Source organism: Rattus norvegicus, chromosome 3, assembly GCF_021556685.1.
Source record: "Rattus norvegicus strain SHRSP/BbbUtx chromosome 3, alternate assembly SHRSP_T2T, whole genome shotgun sequence".
NCBI classification, from domain to species: domain Eukaryota; kingdom Metazoa; phylum Chordata; class Mammalia; order Rodentia; family Muridae; genus Rattus; species Rattus norvegicus.
Genome location: NC_141536.1, coordinates 49,108,061 through 49,123,929, shown reverse-complemented (window position 1 = coordinate 49,123,929; position 15,869 = coordinate 49,108,061). Strand labels below are relative to the sequence as shown.

Here is a 15,869-nt window from a genome sequence, read left to right as displayed (position 1 = left end):
ACAGATTCGGAGGAAATTCAAAAAATCATCAGATCTTACTATAAAAACCTATATTCAACAAAATTTGAAAATCTTCAGGAAATGGACAATTTCCTAGACAGATACCAGGTATCGAAGTTAAATCAGGAACAGATAAACCAGTTAAACAACCCCATAACTCCTAAGGAAATAGAAGCAGTCATTAAAGGTCTCCCAACCAAAAAGAGCCCAGGTCCAGACGGGTTTAGTGCAGAATTCTATCAAACCTTCATAGAAGACCTCATACCAATATTATCCAAACTATTCCACAAAATTGAAACAGATGAAGCCCTACCGAATTCCTTCTATGAAGCCACAATTACTCTTATACCTAAACCACACAAAGACACAACAAAGAAAGAGAACTTCAGACCAATTTCCCTTATGAATATCGACGCAAAAATACTCAATAAAATTCTGGCAAACCGAATTCAAGAGCACATCAAAACAATCATCCACCATGATCAAGTAGGCTTCATCCCAGGCATGCAGGGATGGTTTAATATACGGAAAACCATCAACGTGATCCATTATATAAACAAACTGAAAGAACAGAACCACATGATCATTTCATTAGATGCTGAGAAAGCATTTGACAAAATTCAACACCCCTTCATGATAAAAGTCCTGGAAAGAATAGGAATTCAAGGCCCATACCTAAACATAGTAAAAGCCATATACAGCAAACCAGTTGCTAACATTAAACTAAATGGAGAGAAACTTGAAGCAATCCCACTAAAATCAGGGACTAGACAAGGCTGCCCACTCTCTCCCTACTTATTCAATATAGTTCTTGAAGTTCTAGCCAGAGCAATCAGACAACAAAAGGAGATCAAAGGGATACAGATCGGAAAAGAAGAGGTCAAAATATCACTATTTGCAGATGACATGATAGTATATTTAACTGATCCCAAAAGTTCCACCAGAGAACTACTAAAGCTGATAAACAACTTCAGCAAAGTGGCTGGGTATAAAATTAACTCAAATAAATCAGTTGCCTTCCTCTATACAAAAGAGAAACAAGCCGAGAAAGAAATTAGGGAAACGACACCCTTCATAATAGACCCAAATAATATAAAGTACCTCGGTGTGACTTTAACCAAGCAAGTAAAAGATCTGTACAATAAGAACTTCAAGACACTGAGGAAAGAAATTGAAGAAGACCTCAGAAGATGGAAAGATCTCCCATGCTCATGGATTGGCAGGATTAATATGGTAAAAATGGCCATCTTACCAAAAGCAATCTACAGATTCAATGCAATCCCCATCAAAATACCAATCCAATTCTTCAAAGAGTTAGACAGAACAATTTGCAAATTCATCTGGAATAACAAAAAACCCAGGATAGCTAAAGCTATCCTCAACAATAAAAGGACTTCAGGGGGAATCACTATCCCTGAACTCAAGCAGTATTACAGAGCAATAGTGATAAAAACTGCATGGTATTGGTACAGAGACAGACAGATAGACCAATGGAATAGAATTGAAGACCCAGAAATGAACCCACACACCTATGGTCACTTGATTTTTGACAAAGGAGCCAAAACCATCCAATGGAAAAAAGATAGTATTTTCAGCAAATGGTGCTGGTTCAACTGGAGGGCAACATGTAGAAGAATGCAGATCGATCCATCCTTATCACCCTGTACAAAGCTTAAGTCCAAGTGGATCAAGGACCTCCACATCAAACCAGACACACTCAAAGTAATAGAAGAAAAACTAGGGAAGCATCTGGAACACATGGGCACTGGAAAAAATTTCCTGAACAAAACACCAATGGCTTATGCTCTAAGATCAAGAATCGACAAATGGGATCTCATAAAACTGCAAAGCTTCTGTAAGGCAAAGGACACTGTGGTTAGGACAAAACGGCAACCAACAGATTGGGAAAAGATCTTTACCAATCCTACAACAGATAGAGGCCTTATTTCCAAAATATACAAAGAACTCAAGAAGTTAGACCGCAGGGAAACAAATAACCCTATTAAAAAATGGGGTTCAGAGCTAAACAAAGAATTCACAGCTGAGGAATGCCGAATGGCTGAGAAACACCTAAAGAAATGTTCAACATCTTTAGTCATAAGGGAAATGCAAATCAAAACAACCCTGAGATTTCACCTCACACCAGTGAGAATGGCTAAGATCAAAAACTCAGGTGACAGCAGATGCTGGCGAGGATGTGGAGAAAGAGGAACACTCCTCCATTGTTGGTGGGATTGCAGACTGGTAAAACCATTCTGGAAATCAGTCTGGAGGTTCCTCAGAAAATTGGACATTGAACTGCCTGATGATCCAGCTATACCTCTCTTGGGCATATACCCAAAAGATGCCTCAACATATAAAAGAGACACGTGCTCCACTATGTTCATCGCAGCCTTATTTATAATAGCCAGAAGCTGGAAAGAACCCAGATGCCCTTCAACAGAGGAATGGATACAGAAAATGTGGTACATCTACACAATGGAATATTACTCAGCTATCAAAAACAACGAGTTTATGAAATTCGTAGGCAAATGGTTGGAACTGGAAAATATCATCCTGAGTGAGCTAACCCAATCACAGAAAGACATACATGGTATGCACTCATTGATAAGTGGCTATTAGCCCAAATGCTTGAATTACCCTAGATCCCTAGAGCAAACGAAACTCAAGACGGATGATCAAAATGTGAATGCTTCACTCCTTCTTTAAATGAGGAAAAAGAATACCCTTGGCAGGGAAGGGAGAGGCAAAGATTAAAACAGAGACTGAAGGAACACCCATTCAGAGCCTGCCCCACATGTGGCCCATACATATACAGCCACCCAATTAGACAAGATGGATGAAGCAAAGAAGTGCAGACCGACAGGAGCCGGATGTAGATCGCTCCTGAGAGACACAGCCAGAATACAGCAAATATAGAGGCGAATGCCAGCAGCAAACCACTGAACTGAGAATTGGTCCCCTATTGAAGGAATCAGAGAAAGAACTGGAAGAGCTTGAAGGGGCTCGAGACCCCAAAAGTACAACAATGCCAAGCAACCAGAGCTTCCAGGGACTAAGCCACTACCTAAAGACTATACATGGACTGACCCTGGACTCTGACCCCATAGGTAGCAATGAATATCCTAGTAAGAGCACCAGTGGAAGGGGAAGCCCTGGGTCCTGCTAAGACTGAACCCACAGTGAACTAGTCTATGGGGGGAGGGCGGCAATGGGGGGAGGGTTGGGAGGGGAACACCCATAAGGAAGGGGAGGGGGGAGGGGGATGTTTGCCCGGAAACCGGGAAAGGGAATAACACTCGAAATGTATATAAGAAATACTCAAGTTAATAAAAAAAAAAAAAAAGAAAAAAGAAAAGTGAGGAGGGACGAGCATAGACTGAGAAGAGAAACACGTAGGCCCCAAGTAAGGTATACGAAATTCTTCTCTTTGGGGTGACTGTTTATCCAAGAATTTTCTCAGTCACATGAGCAAACCTGTAATGTCAGGATGCCTAATACTGCCTGCTTCCAAATTGTGTTCGCCCAGAACTTTCATTTTCTGTTGCAAGTGCATTAGCATAGAAATAGCCAGAAAGTATGCAAATGGGTTCTTGAAGGGAAATCTCACTTCTTAGTTTTGCTTTGTTTTCTCTGACTAGAAAGTACGTTTTATCCACTTTGCTACATTCCTCTTTGTAGAGGCAGGGGGATGGGGTTAAAGGCCTTCTGGTTTCTCTGGCAGTATTTGGGATTGTGTGACCAAAGGATCTGGTCTGGATCTCAGCCGTCATCAGTCACAACCAGAATCCGTCACAAAGGTAGACCAGGAATCATGGCTGCCATCAAGATGCTGCCCCCTTGATAAGAACCAGAGGGAGCCCCATAAATGGCCACAGACAAAGCTGTTTGCTTATCAGCTCAGGCACCAGACATTCAAAACTGAGCTGGAAACAGCATTGGAAAATTGCGATCTCAACCAGGCCAGGGTAACAGTTGCTCCCCGTTTCCACAGTGTCAGGTCTTGGGCTTTGGCATTTCATACGGTTTCCCATTATCTAAATGTGTTCCCGAGGTGGCAGAAGAGATCAATTACAATCCAGATTCTTCTTTGTCAATGATAATCCTAAAAATGATTTTACTGAAAGCATCTCCAAAGACACAACGGTCTCTAGGAATCAGTATTGTTTCGAGTAAATAGTGTGTTTCAGCCTTAGACGCCCCCCTTTTAAACAATGGCACATGTATTTTCTTCTAGTAATTTACTTCATAGGTGATCAATTTGTCTGTTAAGATCACAAGATTTTACTCCAGGGTTTAATTTGATACCTGTTTGGCCGTAGGCATTGAATTACCTACCAATCATATTAAAAGGTCATGATTTTTTTTTTTTTTTTGGTTCTTTTTTTTCGGAGCTGGGGACCGAACCCAGGGCCTTGCGCTTCCTAGGCAAGCGCTCTACCACTGAGCTAAATCCCCAGCTCCAAAAGGTCATGATTTTAAAGCTCTAGATTTATTCCACTTTAGAATGAGAATGTGTAATCTGAACTACCATATATTGTTTGGCTTAACCACGTGCTCATAAATAAGAGTTCGCGTGTGTCTCAAAAGAGACTTCAGGCTTTTGAAGACATTTAGAGTGTCGTGAAGTTGGACTGACTGCATTTTGGGGTAGGACATGGCCATTAGCCTATGGGGGCTATGGCCAGAATGTTATGATTTAAATTTGAAGTGTTCAACAGGAGCGTCTGTGTTTAAACATGTGGTGCCTGGGTGGTGGGTGGCACCTTCCTCCCTAAGGAGGCTGTGGCATCTTTAGGTGGTGGATTTCGGGTAGAGGAGGTAGCTATAACTTCTAAAGGGCCAAAGTCCACGCTAGGTTCTGGCACACGCTCTTTGCTCCCCAATCTCATTGGAATGTAACAACCCTCACATTCCTGCCTTGGGATTGCACTATCATGAATTCTCTACCATGAGTGTGTGTGTGTGTATGTGTGTGTGTGTGTGTGTGTGTGTGTTTAGTCAGGATGCTTTAAAGAAACAGAACTGATGGCATAACTATAAACTAAGAGAGGATTTATTGGACTCTTGGATATACTGGATAAATTGGACTTATTTGCTTATTGGATTGACCACACTGGTCAATGGTTCTGATAGCTCAACAATTCGCGAGGCTGACGTCTCTGCAGTCCCAGTCTGGCAGTGAAAGCCTGATAAATTCCCAGAGAGCAACTGGTTTTCAGTCTACACTGGAATCCTAAAGAAGTTGGTTCTAAGGTCATCGTCGTCAGCAAAGGAGTGCTGCAGTGGCAGGATAAACAAAGTTGACAGTCAGAGTGGAGGCAAAGAAGTAAAAAAAAAAATTTCCTTCCTCCATGTTCCTTTGCCCAGGTTGCCACTAGCAAGTCTTGGTCATATTTAGGGTGGAGCTTCCTGCTTCACATAGTCTTTTCAAGAAAATTCCTCATAGGAGTGTGCCCAGCAACTTGGATTTTCATCGACTCAAGACGCAGTCAAACTGACAGCTGAGATTAGCCATCACACAATTTTACTAAACCACGAGACACAGTGAGCCCCATCTCCCATATGGGGACATGTTGTTATATGGGAGGTATCAGTTATCTCTTACTGATACTTAAAAAGTCACTATTACACTGTTACATGTACCAGTGAAGGAGACAGACAATGCCATCTTAATGTTCCGTACACAATCTGCAAAGTTAAAAAGTGAAGGTTAAATCAAAGTTATCCAGTTAGAGATCATTCTCTTAACGCTAAACCTAGGGTTCTGTTCATTACTCTATTAGCTTAGGAGTCATGCCTGGCATGTAGTTTAAGTTCAAAATTTGTAGACCACAGATTAGGGTGTAAGCCAAGGTATCATGACTTCTAAGAAGCTTGCTGAATAAACCGTTTGCTCAGAACATAAGGCAGGGACAAGAATTTGAAGAACTTGGATTAAATTGCTCCGAGTAGTTCTCATTATGACCTCCTAAATTCAATTACGAATTGAAATACAGCTGAAATAACTCTACCACTGGTGCCGTTTCGGCTAATGAAAAGCTTTCAATGTCTAACGCCATCTCTGGCTCGTTTATTGTCAGAAAAGTGAGTTTCATTTGCCAAATACTAATGAGACATTTGGAACTCTCAAACTTGGTGTTTGGAGTCTTAAGGAAATCACAGCACCAAGCTCGGGGAAGCAGTGGGCTATGACTAGGATGCCAATTAGTGCCGTTCCAATTAGTGCTAATTTCAAATTAGTGCCGTTGAACTTCAGCTACAAATTAGGGTCCATTCTTGGCACTCTTATGAACCTTGTAACATTTCATCTCGCCTCACTTCAACCCTGGTCCAGACTTCAGTGAAGTAACTCAGTATTACACATGATGAAATGTCAGGATGCTGAGCCTTAATTAGAGTGTGACATCCCTAAATCAATAACAACAAGTGAGATGAAATCTGTGTGCTTCTGGAGGGCCCCATGATAAATTAGCATGTTCAAATTTTAGTGTTTATCATGGGTTAGCTAGTGGGTTTTAAATCAAAGCAAATACGTGTACTCTTAAATGAAAAGTTTTGGCTGGGCTGTGACAATTAGACTTCAGATGTTCCTACATTATTTAACAGTTCATTAGAATAAATATTGCTGTAAGTAAAAGGTACAGTGGTGGGGTCAATGGTTAGATTTCTTTAAAATCTGTCACTATCCACTCTAATTTGATGCCAGGTTTCTGAAGAGATATTAATTATAACAAATGTGTATACTGAATTTACAATACCTACATATGTCCTATGTATGTATTATCTTATTTAGTGCTCATATAATCCTTTGAGTTACAGAATATTATTACCACTTCCACTTTAAAGATGAGAAAATTGCAGCACAGAGAAGTTGAGGAACTTCTCCCAATTTACACTTCTCGTGTAACACACATGCAAGCAGTCCACCTTGGCTCTTCAACCCTACTCTCTATGACCATGAACTCTGGGGTCTCTAGAGTCTCATTCACAGTGTATGAAGCAAACAGTCATTTTGATAGCAATGCTTTGACATTAGGACTCCTAAGCTTCTAATCCCTTATTAATTTTAAAATTTCACCCAACCAAAAGTATGTTATGCCTAAGATGATCTTCTGGGTATTTAGTATAGAAGAAGTAAGTCTTGGCTTGGAAGATACCAGAAAGTAGAAACAGTATTTTTTTTTTCAGTGAAATGGAGCCTCTGGTGATGTCTTATTAAAGTGAAAGTGTTACTTGGGAGCATATCCTCTGTAGATGGGAGACCGAACTGGGACCATGTAAGGTGAACCATATGTCCTATGTGGAAGACAGAAGGAATGGTGAGAGAAGCCAGCCTTGACTCTGGTGTGAGGCATTCTATCCAGCTGGGCAGTAGGAAGGACCTTCCTCCTTACCTGAAGCACTCTCCTCTTGCTCCATGCAGACCTGTTTGCTGCTCTTGAGTTTGAGGTGTCACTTTTTCCCTCCTGAACTCCCCCGCCCCCTTGACGTTAGATGAAAAACTCCTTTACTTCCTGTCTTAGTGTTACCATAGCTGTGATGAAACACCAGGACAACAGCTACTTGAAGAGGAAAGGGTTTATTCAGCCTAAACTTCCATATCACTGATCATCCTCAAAGAAGTCAGGGCAGGAACTCAAGCAGGGCAGGAACCTGGGAATAGGAGCTAATGTAGGGGTGCTACTTACCAGCCCATTCCCCATGGATTACTAAGTCTGCTTTCACATAGAAACCAGGACCACCAGCCAGGAATGGCACTACCCACAATGGGCTGGGCCCTGCTTACCAATAACTAAGAAAATGCCCTACAGGCTTGCTTACATCCGGTTCTTATGGAGGTATTTTCTCAATTAAGGCCCTGCTCCCTCCTCTCAAATGACTATAGTGAAAGACCCCAGCTTAGCAGCAGTAACGCCATTTTACAAGGCTGTACTTAAGATGACTGGTTCAGGGAAAGGTTAGAACACTGAGTATACAGCGGCTGCCAAACAAGATGTGTTTGGTTGAAGGCCTGGCAACAGGAGGACTGCCGTTGAGCACCTGACAATGAGAAAAGCCCTGGGAGAGGTCCCACACCCTGGTGGGGGGCCGAGTCAGCCGTTATGTTCCAAGAAGGTAGCTAAGAAACTTGTCCCCGGGCTGAACCCTTGGGGGGCCGAGTCAGTCCTTATGTTTCAGGAAGGTAGCTAGGAAACTTGCCCCCGGGCTAAACCCTTGCCATATTAGAATCCACCAATTATATCCCTGTAACCATGCATCTGCTTCTGTATGCTTGCTTCTGCTCCCCAAAATCCTATAAAAGCCCATTCTTGGTTCGGTGGGGCGCGCCAGTCCCCCGAGTGACTGAAGCGCCCGCAGGTGCCTGTGCCTGTGTATCCCGACAATAAACCAAATCCTCTTGCTGATTGCATCCTGTGGTGTCTCGGTCTGGTCTTTGGAGTTAGAGGATCTCCATCCCGAGGGAAAGTTCTCCCTGAGAGCTTTTCATTTGGTGCATTGGCCGGGAAAGGAGATCCTCCACCCAGGGACCACCGACCACCCACTGGGAGGTAAGCCGGCCGGCGTCTGTCTGTCTGTCTGATTTTGTCTCGTTCTGTCTTATTCTGTCTGTTCTGTGAGCGCTCAGCCAGGTTCTGTGAGCGCTCAGCCAGGTCTGTTCTGTGAGCGCTCAGCCAGGTCTGTTCTGTGAGCGCTCAGCCAGGTCTGTTCTGTGAGCGCTCAGCCAGGTCTGTTCTGTGAGCGCTCAGCCAGGTTGTTTGGAATTTGGGCGGGACGAAGAAGGAGCTGACGAGCTCGGACTTCTCGCCCCGCAGCCCTGGAAGACGTTCCAAGGGTGTTAGGGGCCCGACTTTTCGGGGCCCAATCTGAGAGAGGAGAAAGATCCGGACTAACGGCACCTCTGTCTGTATTTTTGGCTTTCAGAGGGCCCCGGACCTTTGCCACCTCCATCTGACTTTTTGCTTTCAGTTTGGTACCAAAGCCATGCAGCACGCCTGTCTGTTGTTTGTTTGACTGTTGGTGTTGTTTGTTTTCTCTGTGTTCTAATCTTCCTTAGAACTAACATGGGACAGTCCCTAACAATGCCTCTAAGTCTCACTCTTGATCATTAAAAAGACGTCCACGACCAGGCACACAACCAGTCCGTCGAGGTTAAAAAAAAAAAAGAAAAATGACAGACTCTCTACACATCCGAGTGGCCCACTTTCGGAGCGGGATGGCCAATAAATGACACATTTAATAAGATCATTATTTTACAGGTTAAAGATCGGGTCGTCCACGGACATCCTGACCAGGTTTCTTATATTATCACTTGAGAGAGTCTCGCCTTAAACCCCCCCCCCCGGGCGGAACCCTTCGTGGACCCGAATTGGCCTCCCCTCAACCCCCAGCCTGTCCCCTCGGCCCCGCCCGGTCCGCTGGCCAATCAGAGCCTTCTAAGAAACCTGTCCTCCCGGCAGACCCAAACTCCCCTCTCATAGATCTTCTCTCTGACAGGCCCAGCTAAAACGGAGGAGGCAGAGCCGCCAGCCAGATCAGTTGCCGGGCCACAGTCTGATAAGGGTTTCTCCCCTGTCGCAGGGAGATTGCGCAATAAGCGCGAGGTGATGCCAGATTCAACCTCCCAGGCTTTCCCACTTAGACAGGGAACCGGTGGCCAGACCCAATACTGGCCGTTTTTAGCAGCTGACATTTACAATTGGAAACAACACAACCCTTCTTTCTCCAAAGATCCGGTGGCACTCACCGACCTAATAGAATCTGTTTTACTTACCCACCAGCCTACTTGGGATGACTGCCAACAGCTCTTACAGGCCCTCTTAACCTCAGAAAAAACAAAGAGTGTTCCTAGAGGCCAGAAAGCATGTTCTGGGAGATGATGCGCGTCCCACCCAGCTGCCTGAGGACCAAACTGGGATTTTAATACAGCTGAAGGTAAGGGACACCTACGCCTTTATCGCCAGTTGCTTCTAGCGGGTCTCCGAGGGGCTATATGACGCCCTACTAATTTGGCTCAGGTAAAACAGGTATTACAGGAAGCAGGGGAAACTCCCTCCGCCTTTCTAGAGAGACTTAAGGAGGCCTACCGTATGTACACTCCCTATGACCCAGATGACCCAGGACAAATGATGAGTGTCTCTATGTCCTTCATCTGGCAGGCTGCTCCAGATATCAAGACTAAGTTACAGAGGTTAGAAAATTTGCAGGGCTATACATTACAGGATTTACTTAAAGAAGCTGAAAAGATTTTTAATAAGAGAGAGATAAAAAAAGAAACAAAAAATTGAGTTAAATCTTGGCCGCCGTAGTTCAGGGCCAAAAAAAAAAGAAGGGAGATAGGGGGGAGCTCGAAAGGGGCTGAAGCTGGATAAAGATCAATGTGCCTATTACAAAGAGAAAGGGCACTGGGCCAGAGAGTGCCCCAAGAAGCCTGGCGGACCCCGAAAGCCTCGACCACGAACCTCCCTCTTGGCTCTAGATAAAGATTAGGGAGGTCAGGGCCAGGAGCCCCCCCCTGAGCCCAGGGTAACGCTTAAAGTTGGGGGGCAGCCGGTTACTTTCCTGATAGACACAGGAGCCCAGCATTCAGTCCTCACTCAAGCTTCAGGACAACTCAGCGACCGGACGGCCTGGGTACAAGGAGCTACTGGTGAGAAACAATACCGATGGACTACGGACCGCCGGGTTCAGCTGGCTACCGGTAAGGTGACCCATTTCTTCTTACATGTTCCGGACGCCCGTACCCTCTGCTGGGCTGTGACCTGCTCACCAAACTAAAAGCACAAATTCATTTTGAGGAAGGAGGGGCCCAAATAACTGGCCCCCACGGAACTCCCCTTCAAGTTCTAACCCTATGAACCGGGACAGGACACTGGCTTGGGCAGAGACTGGTGGGATGGGGTTGGCGCTCCAACAGCCCCCCTTAATTACAACTCCAGTCTCCATAAAACAATACCCCCTGTCACATGAAGCTTATCAAGGTATAAGGCCTCACATTACGAGGCTTCTAGATCAAGGCATCCTAGTCCCCTGCCGGTCGCCTTGGAATACGCCTCTTCTGCCTGTTAAGAAACCCGTCACTGGAGATTATAGGCCAATACAAGACTTGAAAAAGGTCAACAAGAGGATAAAAGATATTCATCCGACTGTTCCAAACCCTTACAATTTGCTCAGTAACTGTTCATCGATGAGAAACAGGGGTATGCTAAAGGGGTCCTAACACAAAGGTTGGGACCCTGAAAACGCCCTGTGGCCTACCTGTCTAAGAAATTGGACCCTGTGGCCTCCGGCTGGCCACCGTGCCTAAAGATGGTGGCTGCTATTGCTGTCCTGATCAAGGATGCTAGAAAATTGACTTTGGGACAGCCACTCACCATCCTAGCACCCCACACAGTGGAGGCCTTGGTAAAACAGCCCCCAGACCGCTGGCTCTCTAATTCCCACATGACCCACTACCAAGCCTTGTTACTAGATGCAGAACAGGTTCAGTTTGGACCCGTAGTCGCCCTCAATCCTGCCACCTTGCTTCCCCTACCAGAGGAGGCAGAACAGCATGACTGCCTACAAATCCTCACAGAAGTACATGGAACCAGGCCGGACCTATCGGACCAGCCTCTTCAGAATGCTGACCACACATGGTACACAGATGACAACAGCTTCTTGGCAGAGGGAGAGCGAAAGGCTGGAGCTGCGGTCACTACGGAGGACAAAGTGATTTGGGCGAAAGCCCTGCCTGCTGGTACCTCCGCACAACGGGCTGAACTCATCGCCTTGACTCAGGCGTTCAAGATGACAAAAGATAAGAGGCTAATATATATACAGACAGCCGTTATGCCTTTGCCACGGCACACATCCACGGGGAGATCTACCGGAGGCGGGGGCTGCTCACATCTGAGGGTAAAGATATGGCTAAAATTCTGGCCCTCTTAGAAGCCCTATTCTTGCCCAAAAGACTGAGTACATTGTCCAGGACACCAGAAAGGGCACAACCCAGAGACACGAAGAAACCGGCTGGCCGATGCCACGGCGCGAGAAGCGGCCATGAGCAAACAAATCTTGCCCTTAAATAGCCCAGACCAACCCACGCCCCCACCAGTGGGACAAACCAGTTGGGTTTATGCCCATGAGGACATAGAGCTCCTAGAAAAAATGGGGGCCATCTACCACCCTCAACTAAAACAGTGGGTCTACAAAGGACTTTTAAATTGATCTCCTTTTTACATAAATTAACCCATTTGGGGTTTAAGAAAATGAAAACCTTACTAGATCGGGAAGAGATAAATCTGTGTTTTTTTGAATCGGGACAAAGCGATACAAAAGGTGACTGAGAGTTACAAAGCGTGCGCTCAGGTTAACCCGGAAAGGACCATGATTGGACAAGGAGTTCGTCCTAGGGGACACCGTCCTGACATCCATTGAGAAATTGATTTTACTAAAATTAAACCAGATATATATGGATACAAGTATCTCCTAGTGTTTGTAGACACCTTCTCAGGATGGGTCAAAGCCTTCCCCACAAAACACGAGACTACAAAAATGGTCACCAAGAAGCTCCTCGAGGAAATCTTTCCCAGGTATGGCATGCCTCAAGCGTTGGGGTCGGACAACGGGCCCGCTTTCGTCTCCCAAGTAAGTCAGTTGGTGGCCAAATTGCTGGGGATTGATTAGAAATTACATTGTGCCTATAGACCCCAGAGTTCAGGTCAGATAGAACACATAAATAGAACAATTAAGGAGACTTTATCCAAACTTACGCTTGCAACTGGCTCAAAGGATTGGGTGGCCCTCCTTCCCCTAGTTCTATATCGGGCCCGGAATACCCCGGGCCCCCATGGTCTAACTCCTTTTAAAATAATGTATGGAACACCACCCCCATTTGTCCATTTCTTTGATTCAAACATTGCTGATTTTGCTGACAGCCCTTCTCTGAGGGCCCATTTACAGGCCCTACAGATTGTACAGAGAGACGTCTGGAGACCTTTGGCCGCTGCTTACCAGGACAAGCTTGAACATCCGGTGGTGCTACACCCGTTCCAGATTGGAGATACCGTGTGGGTGCGCAGACACCAGACCAAGAATCTCGAGCCACGGTGGAAAGGACCCTACACCGTCCTCCTGACTACCCCGACCGCCCTAAAGAGGGACGGAGTATCGGCTTAGATCCACACACCACACGTCAAGGCAGTCCGGTCTGAGGAATTGACTAATCACAACACTACACCCCAGACATGGAGAGTTCAGCGCACTCCAAACCCCTTAAAGTTAAAACTCCTACGTGGCTCCTCCTAGCCCTTTTGTGGCCTAGAGTCAGTGGGGGAATAAGCCCCCACCAGACAGAAATTTCTTGACCAAGTCGAGTGAAAGATTTCACTCAAAGTTAGCAAAAAAATGGGGGAATGAAAGACCCCAGCTTAGCAGCAGTAACGCCATTTTACAAGGCTGTACTTAAGATGACTGGTTCAGGGAAAGGTTAGAACACTGAGTACACAGCGGCTGCCAAACAAGATGTGTTTGGTTGAAGGCCTGGCAACAGGAGGACTGCCGTTGAGCACCTGACAATGAGAAAAGCCCCGGGAGAGGTCCCACACCCTGGTGGGGGGCCGAGTCAGCCGTTATGTTCCAAGAAGGTAGCTAAGAAACTTGCCCCCGGGCTGAACCCTTGGGGGGCCGAGTCAGTCCTTATGTTTCAGGAAGGTAGCTAGGAAACTTGCCCCCGGGCTAAACCCTTGCCATATTAGAATCCACCAATTATATCCCTGTAACCATGCATCTGCTTCTGTATGCTTGCTTCTGCTCCCCAAAATCCTATAAAAGCCCATTCTTGGTTCGGTGGGGCGCGCCAGTCCCCCGAGTGACTGAAGCGCCCGCAGGTGCCTGTGCCTGTGTATCCCGACAATAAACCAAATCCTCTTGCTGATTGCATCCTGTGGTGTCTCGGTCTGGTCTTTGGAGTTAGAGGATCTCCATCCCGAGGGAAAGTTCTCCCTGAGAGCTTTTCAATAGTTTGTGTCAAGTTGGTGTAAAACTATCCAGCAAGCTTCCTTAAGATGTTTCTTAACAGACACATTCTCACTAAATCATTCTCCTTCACCAAGACCACGTAACTCATGGTAGCATTTCCAACTGCTTTCACGTTTTTCTTCTTTTTCTTTTTGAATGGTTTATGTAATTTTAGGTATGAATGGCTATCCACATGTACACCTGCAGGCCAGAAGAGGGCATTGGATCACATTACTGATGATCGTGAGCCACCATGTGGGTGCTGGGAATTGAACCCAGGACCTCTGGAGGGGGTAGACAGTGCTCTTAACCACTAAGCCACCTCTCCAACCCCACATTCTCATTTTCTACTGTTTCTCTTTCCATGAGCATCGAAAACCATGCCAAGCACTACAATTTGCTCATTAAGTTTTCCTTAAACAAAAGAATACTGTAGATAGAATATCTTATGTCTGTATGAATGTGGCACTTGTCAGTAATAAATCTGATGGCCTATGGCCTAGGCAGGAACCAGAAGGTGAGATATCTGGGAAAGAGAATTCTGGGATAGAGCAGGTAGGAGATCCGCCTAGGAAGATGTGAGAAGACGGACCTGGGCATAGGTAACCAGCCATGTGGCAGAATGTAAGGTAAAATAAATGGGTTATCTTAAGGTATGGAGTAGTCAGGGAAGAGCCTGGACCTATGTGTCCCGTGCGCGACCTTCCGCCGGCAAGAAGCACACGGACATTTAGAAATCCTTACTGTGACCACTTTATTAATCTTAGAAGAGGAAAAAGCCCTGCCCCGCCAATATGGCGCGCTTATAAAACCCTAGTGCGGCGCACCCACACCTGATTGGTTGTAACCCATGATCTCATAAGGCACGCCCCGGAGTGGGCAAAGACCTGGCACGAAGGCACTCTTGCACATGCGCACAGTTAACTTCCTGAAAGGGGGCCGGCTGGCGCGGCGAAGGCTGGCGCCATCTTGCAATGGCGGAGTCTGTCCTGGCCTTCCACGTGGGGCGCAGTGGAAGCCAGCGCCATCTAGTGGTGGCGAATGTTATTGCGGCCCTCTACACCTATGGCCATGGTGTTTGTAAACATATTTTGAGCCTGGGTCTTATTTCTGCAAGCATGGGGCTGGAAGGCAGTACTAGACCTAACTTCTACAGAATCGCCAAAGTGAGGCTTCAGGTGTATCCAGTTGTCTCTGGGGTTGTTATGATCATAGCAGAGATAAATGCCAGCAAGAACAACAGTATTAAATCGGGGCTAGAGAGATGCTCTGCAGTTAAGAACGCTTGTTGCTCTTGCAGAGAACCTGGATTCGGTTCCCTGCACCCCCAGGTTGACTGTAACCGCAGGTCCCGGGGATCTGACCCCATTCCTCTGGCCTCCATCCCATGTCAGCAAAACATTCATGCCCATAAAATAAAAATGTAAAACTCCTTAAAAATAACAACAAGGGGAAAACTTGAAGCTCTTGAAGCCAAACCTTAATTTTGGAATATGCAGTACTCAGTAAGTTTCAATGTTAAGGCCTGTGCGCAACAACAAAAATTAGTTCTAAGTTTGTTAATTTCTCATAAGCACATTAAGAACAACGTTGGTAAATCAGACAGCAGGGTTTTATTATTGAACACGGAGAGGAAAGTCGTAGGGGTAAAAAAAAATCTGGTAAAATTTAAATGCAAACACAACAATATTACATCAGTTGATTTGGAAAACTACAATCTTTTTCTCTCATCTAACACTATAGAAATGTCCACGAACAAGGAGGTGCTCATCAAATGTAGTCTTTAAGGTTTCTGAAGTTAAGCTTTTCAATAGCAAAGTTTAAAAAAAGAAAATCTTCACATGAAGGAAAATTTCCAAAGCTAGTAA

The 15,869-nt window shown here is 45.5% G+C and overlaps 1 pseudogene across 1 annotated transcript; it reads left to right on the top strand.

Moving 5' to 3' along the window:
• Nucleotides 1–8,105: 8,105 nt before the first annotated feature.
• LOC148006477 (uncharacterized) lies at nucleotides 8,106–13,965 on the top strand (annotated as a pseudogene). Its single transcript, XR_015684105.1, has 3 exons — nucleotides 8,106–8,118; nucleotides 9,499–9,605; nucleotides 10,492–13,965. The product of XR_015684105.1 is annotated as an uncharacterized LOC148006477 (transcript).
• Nucleotides 13,966–15,869: the final 1,904 nt, after the last annotated feature.